Raw genomic sequence first — 23,455 nt, 5'->3', positions numbered from 1 at the left:
CCCTTAAAACCAGTTTTGCCATGAGAGTTGTGGCACCCCGGCTCAGAGCGACCGGTTTACCCTGCATTGCCAGCCCAGAGATCATGTCTTCTGGCAACACACAACATATTGGTACAGAAAACAACCACTTTATTGATGCTAGCGGAACAGAGTTCATATTACAACAGTGGTCGAGGCCAAGCGGCACACTCGGTGCGGCGGAACAATATGTACATTATTTAGTGAACATAAAGGGGCCTCGACTCGAACAACTGCGTGGCAGCGGAATAACGTTGTAGCGGAAGCTCCATATCACAGGGACACTGATGTGGACACGATCTAGACTCGAACAGCGCTCCTTTCCAACGAGACTTTCCTGAAATCTGGCATGACACGCCAGGTCAGTACATCGAATGTACTTGCAAGCTCACAACAAGCATAATCATAATGACAAACAATATCATGGTATTTAACTAATTATTAATAATGCAACATTATATGTCAACATGCTGTGATCAAGCCCGAACGTCCCTCAGGACAGCTTACCAACTGTGATCGTCTCTGGACCACAAACACACCACCATAGTGGTCTTTCTCAAGAACAACTCGTGATCCTTACGGCGATCACAACCACGACCATCATTTGGTCCCAAATACCTCGATGGCCTTTCTGCCATCCATTGACAATGCAAAGTTCATAGCTTAGTGTGCAATTTTTATTAAACGTTGACTCATGGTGGGACCTAGTACGAGGTGTCCGTGACCGTGGACTCGGCTATCAATAGATTATACACTCTGCAGAGGTAGCACACTGTACCCACACCACGGAATCCATGGCCTCGCATTCCCATTCGGGTGGACCAACGGCATTCTGACAAAACCCCTCCATTGCCACAGCACTCTCCCGGCCACTGCGACCCAAATCCCCAACGGGCTGGTCCTGGGTGGCCTCGTGTCTACCAAAGACACCCCGACCACCGTCGTGGTCAAAACACTCCCACTCGGGGACTCGGTACCATAATCTCATCAACGAGCACACAAGATTATGTGTGCTTACCGGGCCAGGGCAAGCACGACATAATCTTCCCTAGATGGAGGCACCGACCAGAGGCCGTGTCAATGGACCGAATCAAGGCCTCCCACAAGGCAAATGTGGTTGCACTGGAAAGAAACTCCATTCAGCGGCACCATGACCCAGTAACGGTATATTCAAGTTGAATTATATTGAGGATTAATCTTTAAACTAAAAATGACCGGTGTCATAGCATGCCATGAAATGCAAAACAACACATGCATCACATATTGATAAAAATGACCGACGTCATCCATATGCACACCAAGCATGAACGTCAACAACTCATATCACTCTACTTGCTCAAAATGACTCACAACTTAACCAAAATATTTTGCAACAAGTTTTATTAATTTCCTACGCAAGAAAGTAACTCCGATAAATCTTTCATATGCTTGATCAATTTTTTTATCATTATCAACAACTCTTAATTTTTTTATCACTAAGTTGGGTTCAACATTCTGAAAGACCAGTAATATGATTAAACAAGTATTTAACAGAATACTTTCTAACAAATTTTTATCAATTTAAGAATGCAAACACAAAGCTTTACATAATTACTAACATGCATAACAAAATAATTTCTAACATCACCTCAAATAAATTTTAACTTGCTTTACTAGTCTCAACTATTCTGTAAATCAAGCATAACAACTGACCAATACTTAACAAAATATAAATAATTCAATAATTATTTATATGCATGGGTTAATCATTTCATTTAAGTGAGAAAATCACAAATATTGAAATGGCATCATCAAAATGTTGCTGTGGCTTGCCTTAGTACAGATGAGGTTCACAAGCCTCCTGGTGATCCTCAAGACAAGCCTCACCTTCTGAAAATAATTTTAAACACAAAAAGACAATATCAAGAACACTTCTGAAATTCACCAGAAATTCTAAACAGCTCAGAAAAATCTTATCTTTGGTGAGCTGTTAGATTTCCTTTCAAAGAACATAATGCAAAAAGAATCATCTCATTTGGACTTATGGTTAAAAACTTAAAATTGTTTGAAGCTCTCTGGAATATAAATGATTTTGAATAAAAAGAAACAGCTGGGGGGGGGGGGTGACGTCGAAGGCGTAAAGCCCAGGGGCGCCACCACTCGTACCGCTTCGCGCGTGTACTGAGTGGCTGACTAGCGGGCCCCGCTAGTCAGGTGGGGGAAGAGGGAGAGAGAAACAGAGACGGCCGCGGCTTCGCCGGAGCTCTCGTCGGCGACGAGGGCTCTTTGGCCAAAACGAGAGGGAGGGATGGCAAGAGGAGGTCGAGGTGCACCTGCCCGTACCCGTAGGGTGGCTAGGGGTGGTCGGACGACGTCGGAATCTAGCTTGCGAGCGGAGGCAGAACGAGGAGGTCGTCGGAGTTGAGGAAGACGGCGAGCAGAGGCCGCTCCAGAGGCTCCAAGCGGGCGAGACAGCCTCACCGGAGAGAGGCGGAGGCCCCGGAGAGGTCGCCCAGGCCTGGGAGGGACTGGAGCTGCCGTGGCGACCAGAGGGGATCGCCGGCGAGCTCGAGCTCGGGGACGGCGGCCCGAGGCCTGCCCGGCCGGGCTACGGCTTCCTACTCGACCGAGGAGTGTGTGTGAGTGCTGGATGGTGCTCGAGGAGGCTGGGGGTGGCTCTATTTATAGGCGAGCGGCGAGGGTGCTTCGAGCTCCGCCGGTCGACACCTGTCCATGGCGCCCGGCGACGAGCGGCGTCAGTGAGAGGGGGAGAAGGCAACGGAGGTCATGCGGCCACTGTGGGCGAGCGGAGACGCGCACAGGATCAAGGGGGGTGACGACGAGCACAGTGCGCCCGCACTGTTGGGCTGGCCGGACCTTGCCCGTGCTCGCTGCGGCGAGCTCCGGCGTCGGCGAGTGCCAGGGTGGAGTTAATGGTGTCGAGCTTTGGCTAGGTTTGGCAGGCAGGGGAAGCGAGCACGCGCGAACAGAGCGCTCGGCGGTTCCCAGAGTGCGTCGACACGCATGCCTGGCATCGTGGACACGCGTGGTCACCGCGTGAACTCTCTCCTCCGGCCAGCCTTCGTCCAAAAATCATGTCTGGCATGTTGTTCGTGGTAGTTTAGAGTGTTACCACGATTTGGTTTGGATCCAGGTGCAGTAGAGAAGATTTTACAAGTCTGGTAAGTTTCTGGATAGTAACTTTGTGATGTTACTGTGGTCAAATGGCTGGGAGTTTGGGGCTGTGCTTTGGAGGCTAGTAATAAGTTACTAAGGTAAAGATGCACAAGAAAGTTCAGGTCAAATGGAGCAAGTAAAATGGTAGTTGCTGTAGAAACCACCATTTCTATCCATAACAGAAAAGATTTTCTGTAGCAAAAATATTCCAAAAAGTGATGAAATATTTTTGCTCAGGGAGGTGCCCTAGGGTCTCTAGAGTATTTGTGAATTATCTCAGAATTTTCTGAGCCATAAAAATTAGGGTTGCTTTGAAGCAAACAGATCTGGCTTAGGGTTTTTGAGAGAAAATGAATATTTTCCATTTAAGAAAAATATTCCAAAGGTTATTTTGTGGTGGATCAGAAGTGAAGTGATGGTTTGGGAGAGAAGTGAACACTTGGGTGAAAGCCAAGGATGCCCAAGTGCTTAAGTCCAAATGAAAAGACTCAGAAACTCCAAGTTTCAAAAACTTTCAAATGAAATTTCAAGCAAATAAGAAAGGGCAAAAACCAGGCTGTCACAAACCTCCCCCACGTAGAATGAATCTCGTCCTCGAGATTCGGTTGCTTGGGAAAACCACTCTGGATACTGACTCTTAAGGAACTCTTCCTGCTCCCAAGTTGCTTCTGACTCGGTGTGATGCTCCCACTGAACTTTGAAAATTTTTCTGACTTTGCTGCGAGTGACCCTTTCCACTTGATCCAAAATTTTGGACGGTCTTTATTCATAAGTTAAGTCCTTTGCCAATTCTATCTCAGCCATTGCAGTCCTTTTCTCAGGCGGGGATATGCATCGTCTCAATTGCGAAACATGGAACACATTGTGTATTTCTGACAACTCCGGGGGTAGTTCCAGTCGGTATGCAACCGTACCCACTCGAGACATAGTTGGGAATGGACCAATGAATCTGGGTGCCAGCTTTCCACGAGTCTGAAATCGCTTAACTCCTTTCATAGGAGTGACTCGGAGGTACACATGTTCTCCGGGTTCAAAACTGACTTGCCGGTGCTTTGCATCATAATAACTCTTCTGACGGGATTTGGCCAATTGCAGTCGGTCCCTAATTTCCCTGACTTGTTTCTCGGCTTCCATCATGAGATCGGTTCCGAAGATATGGCTATCTCCAGCTTGAGACCAAGTTAGAGGAGTGCGGCACTTACGACCATATAGAGCTTCATAGGGTGACATCTTTAGACTGGTCTGGAAACTGTTGTTATACGAGAACTCGGCGTATGGCAAGCAAATCTTCCCAGTTCGCCCCGTTGGCTAGCACACAGGCTCGCAACATATCTTCGAGTATTTGATTTACTCGCTCTGTCTGACCGTCCGTCTGGGGGTGATAAGCAGTACTATATTTTAGTGCTGTCCCCAAGGCTTGATGGAGGCGGGACCAGAAAGTGGAGGTAAACAAAGAACCTCGGTCGAAAGTGATAGTCCGGGGTACTCCATGCAGACTGACGATTCTGGATACATATAGTTGCGCCAGTTCATTTGCTCTGTATCTGGTGCTGACCGGGATGAAATGAGCAACCTTGGTTAGGGTGTCCACTATAACCCAGATTGCGTCTTTGCCTCGCTGAGTCCTAGGCCATCCGGTGATGAAGTCCATGCAAATATCATCCCATTTCCATTGTGAAACTGGCAGTGGTTGGAGAAGTCCAGCTGGCTTCTGATGCTCTTCTTTCACCTTGTTGCATATGTCGCAACAGGCTACAAAATAGGCAATGTCTTTCTTCATCCCATTCCACCAGAATATTTGTTTAAGGTCTTCATACATTTTCATACTTCCCGGATGAATGGAATACGAGGATTCGTGTGCTTCTGACAAGATTTTCCTCTTCAAGTCCGGTTGATTTGGTACACAAATTCGTCCACGGAATCGGAGGGTACCGAAGTTGTCCTTGAAGAAATATGGGGGCTGCCTTGCATGTTTTTGTAGCTTGGCGTCATCTGGCTAGGCCTTGCGGATTTCCATCTCAAGTGTGGGGGTAACTCCCAAAATATTAGTGAGGCCAGCATCCATGATGACCAAGTTGAACTGAGCGATCTCCTCCTGAAGTCCGGTAGGCAATGATTTTAACATGACATTTAAGCTGACGGGCTTTCGACTGAGCGCATCAGCAACGACGTTGGCCTTGCCTGGATGGTAATTTATTCCAAGGTCATAATCCTTGACCAACTCTAACCATCTTCGCTAACGGAGATTTAAATCTGGCTGAGTGAAGATGTACTTGAGGCTTTTGTGGTCGGTAAAAATTTGGCACCTTTTTCCAATGAGATAGTGTCTCCAAATTTTTAATGCATGAACCACTACAGCCAATTCCAAATCATGAGTAGGATAATTTCCCTCATGTGGTCGTAGTTGTCATGATGCATAGGCTACCACCTTGCCGTCTTGCATCAATACACAACCAATACCTTGTCTGGAGGCATCACAGTACACATCGAAGCTGCGATAAATGTCTGGAAGAGTCAATACGGGTGCGGTTGTCAGACGCGTCTTTAGCTCATAAAAACCCTTCTCATAGTCCTTGGTCCACTCAAACTTTGTATCCTTTTTGAGCAGTTCTGTCATAGGTTTAGCAATTTTGGAAAACCCTTCAATGAAACGACGATAGTATCCAGCTAATCCAAGGAAACTCCCTATCTGTGTTACAGTCGTGGGCGGTACCCAATCGAGCACATCCTTTACTTTGCTCGGGTCCACGGCTATGCCTTCAGCAGATAGTACATGCCCGAGAAACCCAACTTGCTTGAGCCAAAATTCGCACTTACTGAACTTGGCGTATAGCTGATGGTTGCGGAGCCGTTGGAGCACTGCCCGGAGGTGATCCTTATGCTCTTCTTCACTCTTGGAGTAAATGAGGATGTCGTCGATAAAGACTACCACAAATTTGTCGAGGAAGTCCATGAACACCTTGTTCATCATATGCATGAAGAAGGCAGAGGCATTGGTGAGACCAAAGGACATCATAGTATATTCGTAAAGACCGTATCGTGTAGTGAATGCGGTCTTAGGAATATCTTCCCTTTTAATCTTGAGCTGATGATATCCGGTCCGTAAATCGATTTTTGAGAATACTTTAGCCCCACTGAGCTGATCGAACAGATCATCAATCCTTGGCAGTGGGTATTTATTTTTGATGGTGACCTCATTCAGCTGGCGATAATCTATGCACATACGGAGACTGCCATCCTTTTTACCCACGAAGATTGCAGGTGACCCCCACGGTGAAGAGCTGGGACGAATATAACCTTTTCGGAGTAATTCGTCAAGCTGTTTCTTTAGTTCCACTAATTCTGATGAGGGCATCCGGTAATACTTCTTGTATAATGGTGCGGTTCCGGGCACAAGATCTATGGCAAATTCCAGTTCCCGATCTGGTGGCATGCCTGGCAGTTCTTCTGGAAACACATCAGGGTACTCACTGACCACAGGAATAAATTCCAATTTGACCACAGCAGTGCACACTAGTTCTGGCTTGGGTATATGCTTGCGAGCATAGAATTTGGTGAGCTGCCCATTCAGACTGGTTAAATTGACTTCTCGGGTTGCGCAGTTTATACAAACTTGATATTTGGTCAGCCAATCCATTCCCAGTATAATATCCAACTGTTCAGACTCAATGATTATCAGAGATGTTGGAAAATGGACCCCGTTGATATTGATCTCCAGATCACGGCAGACTAGATTGCTCTTGATTATAGATCCCGGGGTTTGTACCAGCATATTTTGCCCAAAATTGTGCAAGGAAAATTGTTTTGGGCGGCAAAACTCCGAGAAATAAAAGAATGGGAAGCCCCAGAGTCAAATAAAATTACTGCAGGTATGTCATTAACAGAAAACATACCAATAACGACTTTTGGCTTCTCTTGGGATTCATTGGCGGAGATATGATTCACGTGCCCAGTGAAGTTTTGCTGGGTTGGCCCTGACTCCATAAAGTTGACTTGTGGCCTGCTCAACGCATTCACTCTATGGTTCTTGGGGCACTGTTTGGCATAATGTCCGGGCTGCCCGCAAGTGAAACAAGAATTATTGCGCTGCCGCTCCTCATGCATTGGATTGGCCACAACATTCTTGACTTGAGTAGTGGTCTTGTTAACATTCTGCCGCCAATTTGGCCAGTATTCCACCTGAGTCCGCTGCCAGGTACGAGCCTTTTGCATAGGTTGCCCATCCTTCTTTGGCTCAAACTTGCGCTTGTTGTCGTTAACAGGCCTATTATCTGATATAAGCTCATGTTCCCGTTCAGCAATGAATGCCTTGTCTACCAGAGTTTGGAAATCCGTGAAATCAAACATACTGAGAGCACACCGAAGTTGCGGATTTAAACCTCCAAGAAATCTGTCCATCTTCCTTTCTTCGGTGGCCACGTCATACAGAGAGTAACGGGCCAGATGATTGAATTTTTGCAGATACTCAGCACAGATTGATTTCCTTGGACAAGCGCGAGAAATTCACGCTGCTTGGCCTTCATAACTCCAGTAGGAATGTGATATTTGCGGAACTTATCCTTGAATTTTTCCCAGGTGACTTCCTCATCAATCGGCCACATGGCTTTTGTATTTTCCCACCATATGGTAGCTGCGCCTTCAAGGTAATGGGTTGCAAATAGGATTTTATCATTTCCTTCAGTACGGGCGATCTCAAGCTTTTTCTCCATGGTGCGCAACCAATCATCTGCATCCAATGGGTCAACAACCTGACTGAAATTGGGTGGATTGGTCCTCTGAAAATCTGACAGCTTTGAGTGATGACCATTCTGATTTCCATTTTGTCCAACTATAGCTTGCACACTTCTCAATATTTCAATCAGATCATTGTTCCTTTTTTTCTTCAAACATACGCAGAACTTGCTCGGTGGAGGGAGGATCAAGCGGAGGAGGTGGTGGCTGAACGTACGGCTCGGGAGAATATCCTGCCTGTCGTGCGGAACGACGAACAGGAGTTCCCTCACGAACGTTGCTACTGCCGCCTCCCCGCGTCATCCTATTGAGTATTTTTCCCAAGACAACAAAATCGAGATGAGGGACATCCAAGAATAAAATTGGGGAAAAGCCAGCAACAATTCTCGAAAAAACAAAAGAGCGAAGAGAATACGGCGATTAAAGTCCCATCATAATTATACATAGACTCATACATGAAAAATTAAACAACATGACTGGTTCCACTACTCTCATACATGAAGCATCATGACTCGTACAACTACATTCGTACACCATCTAGACGACTGCGAATACTCAAAGACACTACTGCTCTGCTGGTGCTGCGGTGTCCTCCCCTGAAGCGGTCTCAGATCCCGAACTGACGTGGTTAACGGAAACCTCCGGATTAAAGGTAACACGACGACGCTGCCTCGAGGGCTCTCCCTCAGGGGCAGGGGTAAGATGAAGCATCGGGGCTGTAGGAGTAGCAGGAAGTGAGACCCACTCGACAGGAGTACTGAGAGGGTTCACGGCTGGAACGACTGTGCTACTCGGGGGAGTAACCGGCGAAATAGGGGAGCTAGAGCTAACTGGGACATAAGGGGTAAATCCCAGTGAGGATGGAGTAGTGGTGGATCTAGTAGTGACCAAGGTAGCGGCTAAAGCAGTACGGGCACAAGTCAGCTCTCGAGCCAGCTCTTGGATCATCAAATAGCTAGCAGTGATATAGCGAGCAAGATGGCTAGCAACACTATCAGACTCCGGGTTAAGGAGAGGAAAACGGACACGACCGTTGTCGTGCAGAGATGGGTAGTAATAGAATCCTGGGTGATGCTGCATTTGAACCTCGGTATAATGAAGCTCGCCAAGGACATCAAATGCGGCAAACTGGACAGCCTGAGAAGCGGTGGAGGCGTAACTGCTCCGAGAAGTGCGAGTGTAGGAGCTGGAATCGGAACTGGTGCGCAGAGTAACCACTGCGTGATACTCATACACTGAGTCTGCTAGACGCTCCCGGTACACACGGTAGACTAGTTCGTCTCCGTGAGGGTACAGCCGACGCCACACGTTGCGGAGAAGGTGCAGTGACATGTACGGCATCAACTGCAATTGGCACGAATACGGCACCGGAGCCATCTACACTCACAACCATTAACAGGTTAGCATAAAAATAATAATCAAATGACTACGATGCAACAACCAGCTATAACTGCTACCGACACTCATATTTACTCGTGTCTAGCGTCCAGTTAACACGTCGTAGTCTAGCGTGGCCTACAGTCAGCGCGGCTCTGGTACCAACCGTTGTGGCACCCCGGCTCAGAGCGACCGGTTTACCATGCATTGCCAGCCCAGAGATCATGTCTTCTGGCAACACACAACATACTGGTACAGAAAACAACCGCTTTATTGATGCTAGCGGAACAGAGTTCATATTACAACAGTGGTCGAGGCCAAGCAGCACACTCGGTGCGGCGGAACAATATGTACATTATTTAGTGAACATAAAGGGGCCTCGACTCGAACAACTGCGTGGCAGCGGAATAACGTCGTAGCGGAAGCTCCATATCACAGGGACACTGATGTGGACACGATCTAGACTCGAACAACGCTCCTTTCCAACGAGACTTTCCTGAAATCTGGCATGACACGCCAGGTCAGTACATTGAATGTACTTGCAAGATCACAACAAGCATAATCATAATGACAAACAATATCATGATGTTTAACTAATTATTAATAATGCAACATTATATGTCAACATGCTGTGATCAAGCCCGAACGTCCCTCAGGACAGCTTACCAACTGTGATCGTCTCTGGACCACAAACACACCACCATAGTGGTCTTTCTCAAGAACAACTCGTGATCCTTACGGCGATCACAACCACGACCATCATTTGGTCCCAAATACCTCAATGGCCTTTCTGCCATCCATTGACAATGCAAAGTTCATAGCTTAGTGTGCAATTTTTATTAAACGTTGACTCATGGTGGGACCTAGTACGAGGTGTCCATGACCGTGGACTCGGCTATCGATAGATTATACACTCTGCAGAGGTAGCACACTGTACCCACACCACGGAACCCATGGCCTCGCATTCCCATTCGGGTGGACCAACGGCATTCCGACAAAACCCCTCCATTGCCACAACACTCTCCCGGCCACTCCGACCCAAATCCCCAACGGGCTGGTCCTGGGTGGCCCCGTGTCTACCAAAGACACCCCGACCACCGTCGTGGTCAAAACACTCCCACTCGGGGACTCGGTACCATAATATCATCAACGAGCCCACAAGATTATGTGTGCTTACCGGGCCAGGGCAAGCACGACATAATCTTCCCTAGATGGAGGCACCGACCAGAGGCCGTGTCAATGGACCGAATCAAGGCCTCCCACAAGGCAAATGTGGTTGCACTGGAAAGAAACTCCATTCAGCGGCACCATGACCCAGTCAACGGTATATTCAAGTTGAATTATATTCAGGATTAATCTTTAAACTAAAAATGACCGGTGTCATAGCATGCCATGAAATGCAAAACAACACATGCATCACATATTGATAAAAATGACCGACATCATCCATATGCACACCAAGCATGAACGTCAACAACTCATATCACTCTACTTGCTCAAAATGACTCACAACTTAACCAAAATATTTTGCAACAAGTTTTATTAATTTCCTACGCAAGAAAGTAACTCCGATAAATCTTTCATATGCTTGATCAAAAAAAAATATCATTATCAACAAGTCTTAATTTTTTTATCACTAAGTTGGGTTCAACATTCTGAAAGACCAGTAATATGATTGAACAAGTATTTAACAGAATACTTTCTAACAAATTTTTATCAATTTAAGAATGCAAACACAAAGCTTTACATAATTACTAACATGCATAACAAAATAATTTCTAACATCACCTCAAATAAATTTTAACTTGCTTTACTAGTCTCAACTATTCTGTAAATCAAGCATAACAACTGACCAATACTTAACAGAATATAAATTATTCAATAATTATTTATATGCATGGGTTAATCATTTCATTTAAGTGAGAAAATCACAAATATTGAAATGGCATCATCAAAATGTTGCTGTGGCTTGCCTTAGTACAGATGAGGTTCACAAGCCTCCTGGTGATCCTCAAGACAAGCCTCACCTTCTAAAAATAATTTTAAACACAAAAAGACAATATCAAGAACACTTCTGAAATTCACCAGAAATTCTAAACAGCTTAGAAAAATCTTATCTTTGGTGAGCTGTTAGGTTTCCTTTAAAGAACACAATGCAAAAAGAATCATCTCATTTGGACTTATGGTTAAAAACTTAAAATTGTTTGAAGCTCTCTGGAATATAAATGATTTTGAATAAAAAGAAACAGCTGGGGGGGTGACGTCGAAGGCGTAAAGCCCAGGGGCGCCACCACTCGTACCGCTTCGCGCGCGTACTGAGTGGCTGACTAGCGGGCCCCGCTAGTCAGGTGGGGGAAGAGGGAGAGAGAAACAGAGACGGCCGTGGCTTCGCCGGAGCTCTCGTCAGCGACGAGGGCTCTTTGGCCAAAACGAGAGGGAGGGATGGCAAGAGGAGGTCGAGGCGCACCTGCCCGTACCCGTAGCGTGGCTAGGGGTGGTCGGACGGCGTCGGAATCTAGCTCGCGAGGGGAGGCAGAACGAGGAGGTCGTCGGAGTTGAGGAAGACGGCGAGCAGAGGCCGCTCCAGTGGCTCCAAGCGGGCGAGACGGCCTCACCGGAGAGAGGCGGAGGCCCTGGAGAGGTCGCCCAGGCCTGGGAGGGGCTGGAGCTGCCGCGGTGACCAGAGGGGATCGCCGGCGAACTCGAGCTCGGGGACGGCGGACCGAGGCCTGCCCGGCTACGGCTTCCTACTCGACCGAGGAGTGTGTGTGAGTGCTGGATGGTGCTGGAGGAGGCTGGGGGTGGCTCTATTTATAGGCGAGCAGCGGGGGTGCTTCGGGCTCCGCCGGTCGACACCTGTCCATGGCGCCCAGCGACGAGCGGCGTCAGTGAGAGGGGGAGAAGGCAACGGAGGTCACGCGGCCACTGTGGGCGAGCGGAGACGAGCACAGGATCAAGGGGGGTGACGACAAGCACAGTGCGCCCGCACTGTTGGGCTGGTCGGACCTTGCCCGTGCTCGCTGCGGCGAGCTCCGGCGTCGGCGAGTGCCAGGGTGGAGTTAATGGTGTCGAGACGATGATGGTGGTGAGCTTTGGCTAGGTTTGGCAGGCAGGGGAAGCGAGCACGCGCGAACAGAGCGCTCGGCGGTTCCCAGAGCGCGTCGACACGCATGCCTGGCATCGTGGACACGCGTGGTCACCGCGTGAACTCTCTCCTCCGGCCAGCCTTCGTCCAAAAATCATGTCTGGCATGTTGTTCGTGGTAGTTTAGAGTGTTACCACGATTTGGTTCGGATCCAGGTGCAGTAGAGAAAATTTTACAAGTCTGGTAAGTTTCTGGACAGTAACTTTGTGATGTTACTGTGGTTAAATGGCTGGGTGTTTGGGGCTGTGCTTTGGAGGCTAGTAATAAGTTACTAAGGTAAAGATGCACAAGAAAGCTCAGGTCAAATGGAGCAAGTAAAATGGTAGTTGATGTAGAAACCACCATTTCTGTCCATAACAGAAAAGATTTTCTGTAGCAAAAATATTCCAAAAAGTGATGAAATATTTTTGCTCAGGGAGGTGCCCTAGGGTCTCTAGAATATTTGTGAATTATCTCAGAATTTTCTGAGCCATAAAAATTAGGGTTGCTTTGAAGCAAACAGATCTGGCTTAGGGTTTTTGAGAGAAAATGAATATTTTTCATTTAAGAAAAATATTCCAAAGGTTATTTTGTGGTGGATCAGAAGTGAAGTGATGGTTTGGGAGAGAAGTGAACACTTGGGTGAAAGCCAAGGATGCCCAAGTGCTTAAGTCCAAATGAAAAGACTCAGAAACTCCAAGTTTCAAAAACTTTCAAATGAAATTTCAAGCAAATAAGAAAGGGCAAAAACCAGGCTGTCACAAGAGTCCACCATACCTACCTATGGATTGAGTAAGATCCTTCAAGTAAGTTTTCATCGGTGCAAGCAATAAAAATTGCTCTCTAAATATGTATGATTGATTGGTGTGGAGGAAATAAGCTTTATACGATCTTGTGATGTGGAAGAAATAAAAGCGGCGGACTGCATAATAAAGGTCCATATCACAAGTGGCAATATAAAGTGACGTTCTTTCGCATTAAGATTTTGTGCATCCAACCCTGAAAGCGCATGGCAACCTCTGCTTCCCTTTGCGAAGGGCCTATCTTTTATTATTATCTTCTACCTTATGCAAGAGTCATGGTGATCTTCACCTTTTCTTTTTACATTTTATCCTTTGGCAAGCATAGTATGTTGGAAAGATCCTGATATATATATATATATCTAATTGGATGTGGGTTAGCATGAGTTATTATTGTTGACATTACCCTTGAGGTAAAAGGTTGGGAGGCGAAACTATAAGCCCCTATCTTTCTCTGTGTCCGACTAAAATTCCGTAACCACAAGTATTGCGTGAGTGTTAGCAATTATGAAAGATTAAATGAGTTGAGTATGTGGACTTGCTAGAAAGCTCTGACATAGACTCTTTCTGATGTTATGATAAATTGCAATTGCTTCAATGACTGAGATTATTGTTTGTTGGTTCTCAATAAAGTTTCTGAATCATACTTTGCATTGTGAATAGATTATTACTTGAGCATAAGAAATCATATGACAATATCCATATATGTTGCTGTTATGAGAATAATCATGATGCCCTCATGTCCGTATTTTATTTTATCGACACCTCTACCGCTAAACATGTGGACATATTTATCGTTATCGGCTTTCGCTTGAGGACAAGCGAGGTCTAAGCTTGGGGGAGTTGATACGTCCATGTTGCATCATGCTTTTATATCGATATTTATTGCATTATGGGCTGTTATTACACATTATGTCACAATACTTATGCCTATTCTCTCTTATTTTACAAGGTTTACATAAGGAGGGAGAAGGCCGACAGCTGGAATTCTGGGCTGGAAAAGGAGCAAATATTAGAGACCTATTCTACACAACTCCAAAAGTCCTGAAACTCCATGAAAGTTATTTTTGGAAATAATAAAAAATATTGAGTGGAAGAAATACGTCAGGGGGGCCTCCACCTGTCCACGAGGGTGGGGGCGCGCCCTACCCCCTGGGCACGCCCCCTGCCTCGTGGGCCCCCCGTTGGCCCTCCGGTGCCCATCTTCTGCTATATTAAGTCTTTCGTCCGAAGAAAAATCATAAGCATGCTTTCGGGATGAGACTCCGCCGCCATGAGGTGGAACCTTGGCGGAACCAATCTAGGGCTCCGGCAGAGCTGTTCTACCGGGGACACTTCCCTCCGGGAGGGGGAAATCATCGCCATCGTCATCACCAACGCTCCTCTCATCGGGAGAGGGCAATCTCCATCAACATCTTCACCAGCACCATCTCCTCTCAAACCCTAGTTCATCTCTTGTATCCAATTCTTGTCTCTAAGTCTGGGTTTGGTACCTGTAGGTTGCTAGTAGTGTTGATTACTCCTTGTAGTTGATGCTAGTTGGTTTATTTGGTGGAACATCATATGTTCAGATCCTATACACATATTAATACTCCTCTGATTATGAACATGAATATGCTTTGTGAGTAGTTACGTTTGTTCCTGAGGACATGGGAGAAGTCTTGCTATTAGTAGCTAGTCATGTGAATTTGGTATTCGTTCGATATTTTGATGAGATGTCTGTTGTCTCTCCTCTAGTGGTGTTATGTGAACATCGACTACATAACACTTCACCATTATTTGGGCCTAGAGGAAGGCATTGGGAAGTAATAAGTAGATGATGGGTTGCTAGAGTGACAGAAGCTTAAACCCTAGTTATGCGTTGCTTCGTAAGGGGCTGATTTGGATCCATATGTTTCATGCTATGGTTAGGTTTACCTTAATACTTTTGTTTTAGTTGCGGATGCTTGCAATAGAGGTTAATCATAAGTGGGATGCTTGTCCAAGTAAGGGCAGCACCCAAGCACCGGTCCACCCACATATCAAATTATCAAAGTACCGAACGCGAATCATATGAACGTGATGAAAACTAGCTTGACGATAATTCCCATGTGTCCTCGGGAGCGCTTTTCTCTATATAAGAGTTTTTCCAGGCTTGTCCTTTACTACAAAAAGGATTGGGCCACCTTGCTGCACTTTATTTACTTTTTTACTTGTTGCTCATTACAAATTATCCTATCACAAAACTATCTGTTACCTATAATTTCAGTGCTTGCAGAGAATACCTTGCTGAAAACCGCTTATCATTTCCTTCTGCTCCTCGTTGGGTTCGACACTCTTACTTATTGAAAGGACTATGATAGATCCCCTATACTTGTGGGTCATCAGCCGGCCGGCCCTTGGGGCGCGCCAGGAGAGGAGGAGTCCTCCTCCTAGTAGGAGTAGGACTCCCCTTTCCTACTCCTACTAGGAGGGGGAAAGGAAGGAGGAGAGGGAGAAGGAAATTGGGGCGCCGCCCCCCTTCCCTAGTCCAATTCGGACCAGAGGGGGAGGGGGCCGCGGCCTGCCCTGGCCGGCCCTCTCTCTCTCTCCACTAAGGCCCATGTGGCCCATTAGTTCTCCGGGGGGGGGGGGGTTCCGGTAACCCTTCGGCACTCCGGTTTTCTCCGAAACTACCCGGAACACTTCCGGTGTCCGAATATAGCCGTCCAATATATCAATCTTTATGTCTCGACCATTTCAAGACTCCTCATCATGTCCATGATCATATCCGGGACTCCGAACTAGCTTCGGTACATCAAAACACATAAACTCATAATACCGATCATCACCGAACGTTAAGCGTGCGGACCCTACGGGTTCGAGAACTATGTAGACATGACCGAGACACGTCTCCGGCCAATAACCAATAGCGTAACCTGGATGCTCATATTGGTTCCTACATATTCTATGAAGATCTTTATCGGTCAAACCGCATAACAACATACGTTGTTCCCTTTGTCATCGGTATGTTACTTGCCCGAGATTCGATCGTCGGTATCTCAATACCTAGCTCAATCTCATTACCGGCAAGTCTCTTTACTCGTTCCGTAATGCATTGATGTCTACTATTCAAACTTCTTCTTGTAGACGTTGTTGGGCCTCCAAGTGTAGAGGTTTGTAGGACAGTAGCAAATTTCCCTCAAGTGGATGACCTAAGGTTTATCAATCCGTGGGAGGCGTAGGTTGAAGATGGTCTGTCTCAAACAACCCTGCAACCAAACAACAAAGAGTCTCTTGTGTCCCCAACACACCCAATACAATCGTAAATTGTATAGGTGCACTAGTTCGGCGAAGAGATGGTGATACAAGTGCAATATGGATGGTAGATATAGGTTTTTGTAATCTGAAAATATAAAACAGCAAGGTAGCAAGTGGTAAAAGTGAGCGTAAACGGTATTGCAATGCTAGGAAACAAGGCCTAGGGTTCATACTTTCACTAGTGCAAGTTCTCTCAACAATAATAACATAATTGGATCATATAACTATCCCTCAACATGCAACAAAGAGTCACTCGAAAGTCACTAATAGCGGAGAACAAACGAAGAGATTATGGTAGGGTACGAAACCACCTCAAAGTTATTCTTTCTGATTGATCTATCCTATAGTTCGTACTAGAATAACACCTTAAGACACAAATCAACCAAAACCCTAATGTCACCCAGATACTCCAATGTCACCTCAAGTATCCGTGGGTATGATTATACGATATGCATCACACAATCTCAGATTCATCTATTCAACCAACACAAAGTACTTCAAAGAGTGCCCCAAAGTTTCTACCGGAGAGTCAAGACGAAAACGTGTGCCAACCCCTATGCATAAGTTCACGAGGTTACGAAACTCGCAAGTTGATCACCAAAACATACATCAAGTAGATCACGTGAATATCCCATTGTCACCACAGATAAGCACATGCAAGAAATACATCAAGTGTTCTCAAATCCTTAAAGACTCAATCCAATAAGATAACTTCAAAGGGAAAACTCAATCCATTACAAGAGAGTAGATGGTGAGAAACATCATAAGGTCCAACTATAATAGCAAAGCTCGCGATACATCAAGATCGTGCCGAATCAAGAACGCGCGAGAGAGATCAAATACATAGCCACTGGTACATACCCTCAGCCCCGAGGGTGAACTACTCCCTCCTCATCATGGAGATCGTCGGGATGATGAAGATGTCCACCGATGAGGGTTCCCCCCTCCGGCAGGGTGCCGGAACGGGTCTAGATTGGTTTTCGGTGGCTACAGAGGCTTGCGGCGGTGGAACTCCTGATCTAGGTTATGTTCTAGGGGTTTGTGTATATATAAGAGGTTTTGGCGTCGAGAACAAGTCAGGGGGGTCTCCGGGCTGTCCACGAGGTAGGGGGCGCGCCCAGGGGGTGGGCGCGCCTCCCACCCTCGTGGGCAGCCCGGGACTCTTCTGGCCCAAATCTTTTACTCCATGGCCTTCTTCTGGTCCAAACATAAGCTCCGTCAAGTTTCAGGTCAATTGGACTCCGTTTGGTTTTCCTTTTCTGCGATACTCAAAAACAAGGAAAAAACAGAAACTGACACTGGGCTCTAGGTTAATAGGCCAGTCCCAAAAATCATATAAAATAGCATATAAATGCATATAAAACATCCTAGAAGGATAATATAATAGCATGGAACAATCAAAAATTATAGATACGTTGGAGACGTATCATGCATCATCCCGCAACTAACTCATTAGTCACATTGCTTGCAAGGCTTATAGTGATGTGCATTACCGAGAGGGCCCAGAGATACCTCTCCGACAATCGGAGTGACAAATCCTAATCCCGATCTATGCCAACTCAACAAGTACCATCGGAGGCACCTATAGAGCACCTTTATAATCACCCAGTTACGTTGTGACGTTTGGTAGCACACAAAGTGTTCCTCCGGTAATCGGGAGTTGCATAATCTCATAGTTATAGGAATATGTATAAGTCATGAAGGAAGCAATAGCAGTAAACTAAAACGATCAAGTGCTAAGCTAACGGAATGGGTCAAGTCAATCACATCATTCTCCTAATGATGTGATCCCGTTTATCAAATGACAACTCATGTCTATGGCTAGGAAACTTAACCATCTTTGATCAACGAGCTAGTCAAGTAGAGGCATACTAGTGACACTCTATTTTGTCTATGTATTCACACATGTATTATGTTTCCAGTTAATACAATTCTAGCATGAATAATAAACATTTATCATGAAATAAGGAAATAAATAATAACTTTATTATTGCCTCTAGGGCATATTTGCTTCAGTGTTTGCCTGACCAAGTCTCTGTTTGCTTATTACTGAAATCGGTCTTACCGAGTTCATGTGATCGGTCTCACCAAGATGAGGTTTCGCCCTAACCCTAGCGCATCGGTCCCACCGAGTTGATCATGTCGGTCCCACCGAAAAGCCTAACGTTCACATTTTGAACCAGGTCGGTCTCACCGAGTTTCACTATTTAGTCCCACAGAGTTTAGTAAATTGTGTGTAACGGTTAGATTTTGTGTGGAGGCTATAAATACCCCTCCACCCCCTTCTCCATTCAGGAGAGATCCATCAGAACGTGCCTACACTTCCACTATTCATTTTCTGAGAGAGAACCACCTACTCATGTGTTGAGACCAAGACATTCCAATCCAACCATAAGAATCTTGATCTCTAGCCTTCTCCAAGTTGCTTTCCACTCAAATCATCTTTCCACCATATCCAAATCTGAGAGAGAGAGTTGAGTGTTGGGGAGACTATCATTTGAAGCACAAGAGTAAGGAGTTCATTATCAACACACCATCTATTACCTTTTGGAGAGTGGTGTCTCCTAGATTGGTTAGGTGTCACTTGGGAGCCTCCATCAAGATTGTGGAGTTGAACCAAGGAGTTTGTAAGGGCAAGGAGATCGCCTACTTCGTGAAGATCTACCAAGTGAGGCAAGTCCTTCGTGGGCGATGGCCATGGTGGGATAGACAAGGTTGCTTCTTCGTGGAACCTTTGTGGGTGGAGCCCTCCGTGGACTCGCGCAACCGTTACCCTTCGTGGGTTGAAGTCTCCATCAATGTGGATGTACGATAGCACCACCTATCGAAACCACGCCAAAAATCTCCGTGTCTACATTGCGTTTGCTCCCTCCAAACTCCTCCCTTTTACCATCATATGCAATGATTTACATTCTGCTGCTATACTCTTAGAATTGCATGTGTAGGTTGATTGCTTGACTTGTGTTAAGTTGCTAAAATCTGCCAAGACATAAAATTGGGAAAAGGCTAGATTTTTATTTGGTCAAGTAGTCTAATCACCCCCCTCTAGACATACTTTCGATCGTACAAGTGGTATCAGAGCTTTGGTCTCCATTTTCCTTGATTTCCATAGCTTTGGTGATCATAGCCTTGGTTTCACAACTTAGGAGAGTATGGCGTCTAGCGAGGGAAATTACCACCGTAGAGGCCCTTACTTTGATGGTACTAATTTTGCTAGTTGGAAGCATAAGATGAAAATGCATATTCTTGGACATAACCCCACCATTTGGACGATTGTGTGTATTGGATTGCAAGGTGAATTCTTCGATGGGAGAGAACCAAATCGCGAAGCAACTGCGGAAGAATTGAAGATGTTGCAATACAATGCTCAAGCTTGCGATATCCTCTTCAACGGATTATGCCCAAAAGAATTCAACAAAATCAGTCGTCTTGAGAATGCAAAGGAAATTTGGGATACTTTGATTGATTTGCACGAAGGTACCGAATCCGTCAAGGAATCCAAATTGGATGTGCTTCAAAGTCAACTTGACAAGTTCAAAATGAAGGATGGTGAAGGTGTCGCTGAAATGTACTCTAGGCTTACTCTCATCACAAATGAGATTGCGGGCTTAGGAAGTGAAGAGATGACCGATAGATTCATCATCAAGAAGATCCTAAGAGCCTTGGATGGAAAATATGATACCGTGTGCACATTGATCCAAATGATGCCCAATTACAAAGATCTCAAACCAACAGAAGTCATTGGTAGAATTGTTGCTCATGAGATGTCACTCAAGGATAAAGAAGAGCTTCACAACAAGTCTAGTGGTGCTTACAAAGCTTCATGTGATGCTCCTACATCATCAAGTGAGAAACAAGTCTTCAATGAGGAATTGAGATTAATGGTGAATAACTTCAACAAGTTCTACAAGAGTAGAAGCAAAGAAAGAAGTTCCAAGTCAAGGTCCTACAATGACAAAAGATTTTCTAGTCGTGAACGTAATTGCTACAATTGTGGAAGACTCGGACACTACTCCAATGAGTGTACGGCTCCCTACAAAAGAAGAGAAGACTCACCTAAAAGGAGAAGCAAAAGAGAAGAATCACCTCCAAGAGAGAGAAGGAGTAGAGATGATCGTTATGAACGAAGAACCTCTCGCAGAAGCAAGGATTCAGAAAGGAAGGACAAGTCATCAAGGAACTATACAAAACGAAGACATCAAGCTCATGTTGGTGAATGGGTATCCGGTTCCAACTCCAACAACCACTCCGAGAGAATTTATCACTCCGACTCCGAATATACTCAAGATGAAGATGTTGCCGGTCTAGCACTTGTGTCAACCAACTCCTATGACATATTTGACTCACCAAATGAAGGAATTGGAAGATGCTTCATGTCTAAAGGCCCGAAGGTATCACACCCCGAGTATGTTGATTTCAATAGTGATGAATATGACTTGCTAGGTGATGATGATTTACTTACTGACAACTCTAGTGATGAAAACTATGATGAACTTGCTATTAATCATGCTAATCAAGATAAAAGGAATGACGATGATAAGAAGGAGAGTGAGCGTCTAACTAAAGAACTAAACACTCTTAAGTTAGCTCATGAAACTACCTTAGAAGATCATCGAGAGCTTTTAAAGACTCATGAGAAGCTACGCTTTGAAAAGCTCAATCTAAAGCAAGAGCATGGGTTCTTAAAAGCAATCAATGATGATCTTCGTAAGAAAAGTTCATCTTACATTGCCAAGAGTTTACTCTTGTCTACTTACATGCCACAAGTAAAATCTAACAACAAGAGTAAGAAAGATTCTTCTTCTAGTAGTAACAATAATCATGCTAAATCCAATATTGTTGCTTCTAGTAGTTCTCTTGATTCCACTAATGATTCTCTTAGCCAAGTTACACTTGAGCTAGAAAATAGCTTATTGAAGGGAATTATAGAGAAATGTGTTTACAAGAGCCTTGCCGGAAGTAAGAAATTCGAGGAAATTGTACGTAAGCAAGGAAGGCAGTAGAAGAATCAAGGTGTTGGTTTTGAACGAAAGTTCAATGCCAATGGAGTTGAGTGGGAAGAAGATCAATACCCCAAGACGAAGTTTGTTCCTCAACAAGAGAAGTATGATCCTACTTCCTTCAAGGGGACACAAGCTCAAGATGATCTTCCACCACAAGACCACAAGCTAAAAGGCAAGGACAAGCTTCAAGAGGAGATTGTTGCATTTGAAGAAGCTCATTAAGGCCTTGGTCAAGTGGGTTCTCAAGACTACATCAAGTTATACTTCATCAAGTACGACTACAACTCCAAGGATTCCCATCAAGATGATGTGGATCCCGAAGAAGAAGAACTAGAGAGTTCTTGAGGGTGACTCCGCCAACATACTTCACTCATGTTCATATTGGCTAGGACAAGTGCAATCAACTTCCACATCTTGCACTAGTTCAAGGAGTCACAAACCCTCTTGTTGGTAAGTCAAGGGACAAGGTAACCTAATGCTTTCATGGACATCATCTTGTGTGTACTTCACTCTATGTCTATGGATATCCTGGTTTGTTCCTTGTGGGACTAACCCGTGTAGGTATTGAAAGTGCGACTCATGTCCGTGATCTCATCTGGGACTCCGAACAACCTTCGGTCATCAAATCACATAAACTCATAATACAAATCGTCATTCAACGTTAAGCGTGCGGACCCTACGGGTTCGAGAAATATGTAGACATGACCGAGACACATCTCCAGTTAATAACCAATAGCGGAACCTGGATGCTCATATTGTCTCCTACATATTCTACGAAGATCTTTATCGGTCAAACCGCATAACAATATACGTTGTTCCCTTTGTCATCGGTATGTTGCTTGCCCGAGATTCGATCGGCAGTATCATCATACCTAGTTCAATCTCGTTACCGGCAAGTCTCTTTACTCGTTCCGTAATGCATCATCCCGCAACTAACTCATTAGCCACATTGCTTGCAAGGCTTATAGTGATGTGCATTACCGAGAGGGCCCAGAGATACCTCTTCGATAGACGGAGTGACAAATCCTAATCTTGATCTATGCCAACCCAACAAACACCTTCGGAGACACCTGTAGAGCATCTTTATAATCACTCAGTTACGTTGTGACGTTTGATAGCACACAAGGTGTTCCTCCGGTATTCGGGAGTTGCATAATCTCATAGTCAGAGGAACATGTGTAAGTCATGAAGAAAGAAGTAGCAATAAAACTCAATGATCATTATGCTAAGCTAACGGGTGGGTCTTGTCCATCACATCATTCTTCTGCTGATGTGATCCCGTTCATCAAATGACAACACATGTCTATGGTTAGGAAACTTAACCATCTTTGATTAACGAGCTAGTCTAGTAGAGGCATATTAGGGACACTTTGTTTTGTCTATGTATTCACACATGTATCAAGTTTCTGGTTAATACAATTGTAGCATGAATAATAAACATTTATCATGATATAAGGAAATAAATAATAACTTTATTATTGCCTCTAGGGCATATTTCCTTCAGTCTCCCACTTGCACTAGAGTCAACAATCTAGTTCACATCGCCATGTGATTTAACACCAATAGTTCACATCACCATGTGATTAAAACCCATAATCGCCACGTGACCAACACTCAAAAGGTTTACTAGAGTCAATAATCTAGTTCACATCGCAATGTGATTAACACCCAAGAGTAATAAGGTATGATCATGTTTTGCCCGTGAGAGAAATTTTTAGTCTACTGGTCTGCAACATTCAGATCCGTATGTATTTTGCAAATTTCTATGTCTACAATACTCTGCATGGAGCTACTCTAGCTAATTGCTCCCACTTTCAATATGTATCTTGATCGAGACTTAGAGTCATCCGGATCGGTGTCAAAGCTTGCATCGACGTAACTCTTTACGACGAACTTTTTGTCACCTCCATAACCGAGAAACATATCCTTATTCCACTAAGGATAATGTTGACCGCTGTCCAGTGATC

This window comes from Aegilops tauschii, chromosome 1 (genome assembly GCF_002575655.3).
Source record: "Aegilops tauschii subsp. strangulata cultivar AL8/78 chromosome 1, Aet v6.0, whole genome shotgun sequence".
Lineage (NCBI taxonomy): Eukaryota > Viridiplantae > Streptophyta > Magnoliopsida > Poales > Poaceae > Aegilops > Aegilops tauschii.
This window is presented reverse-complemented; position numbering follows the sequence as displayed.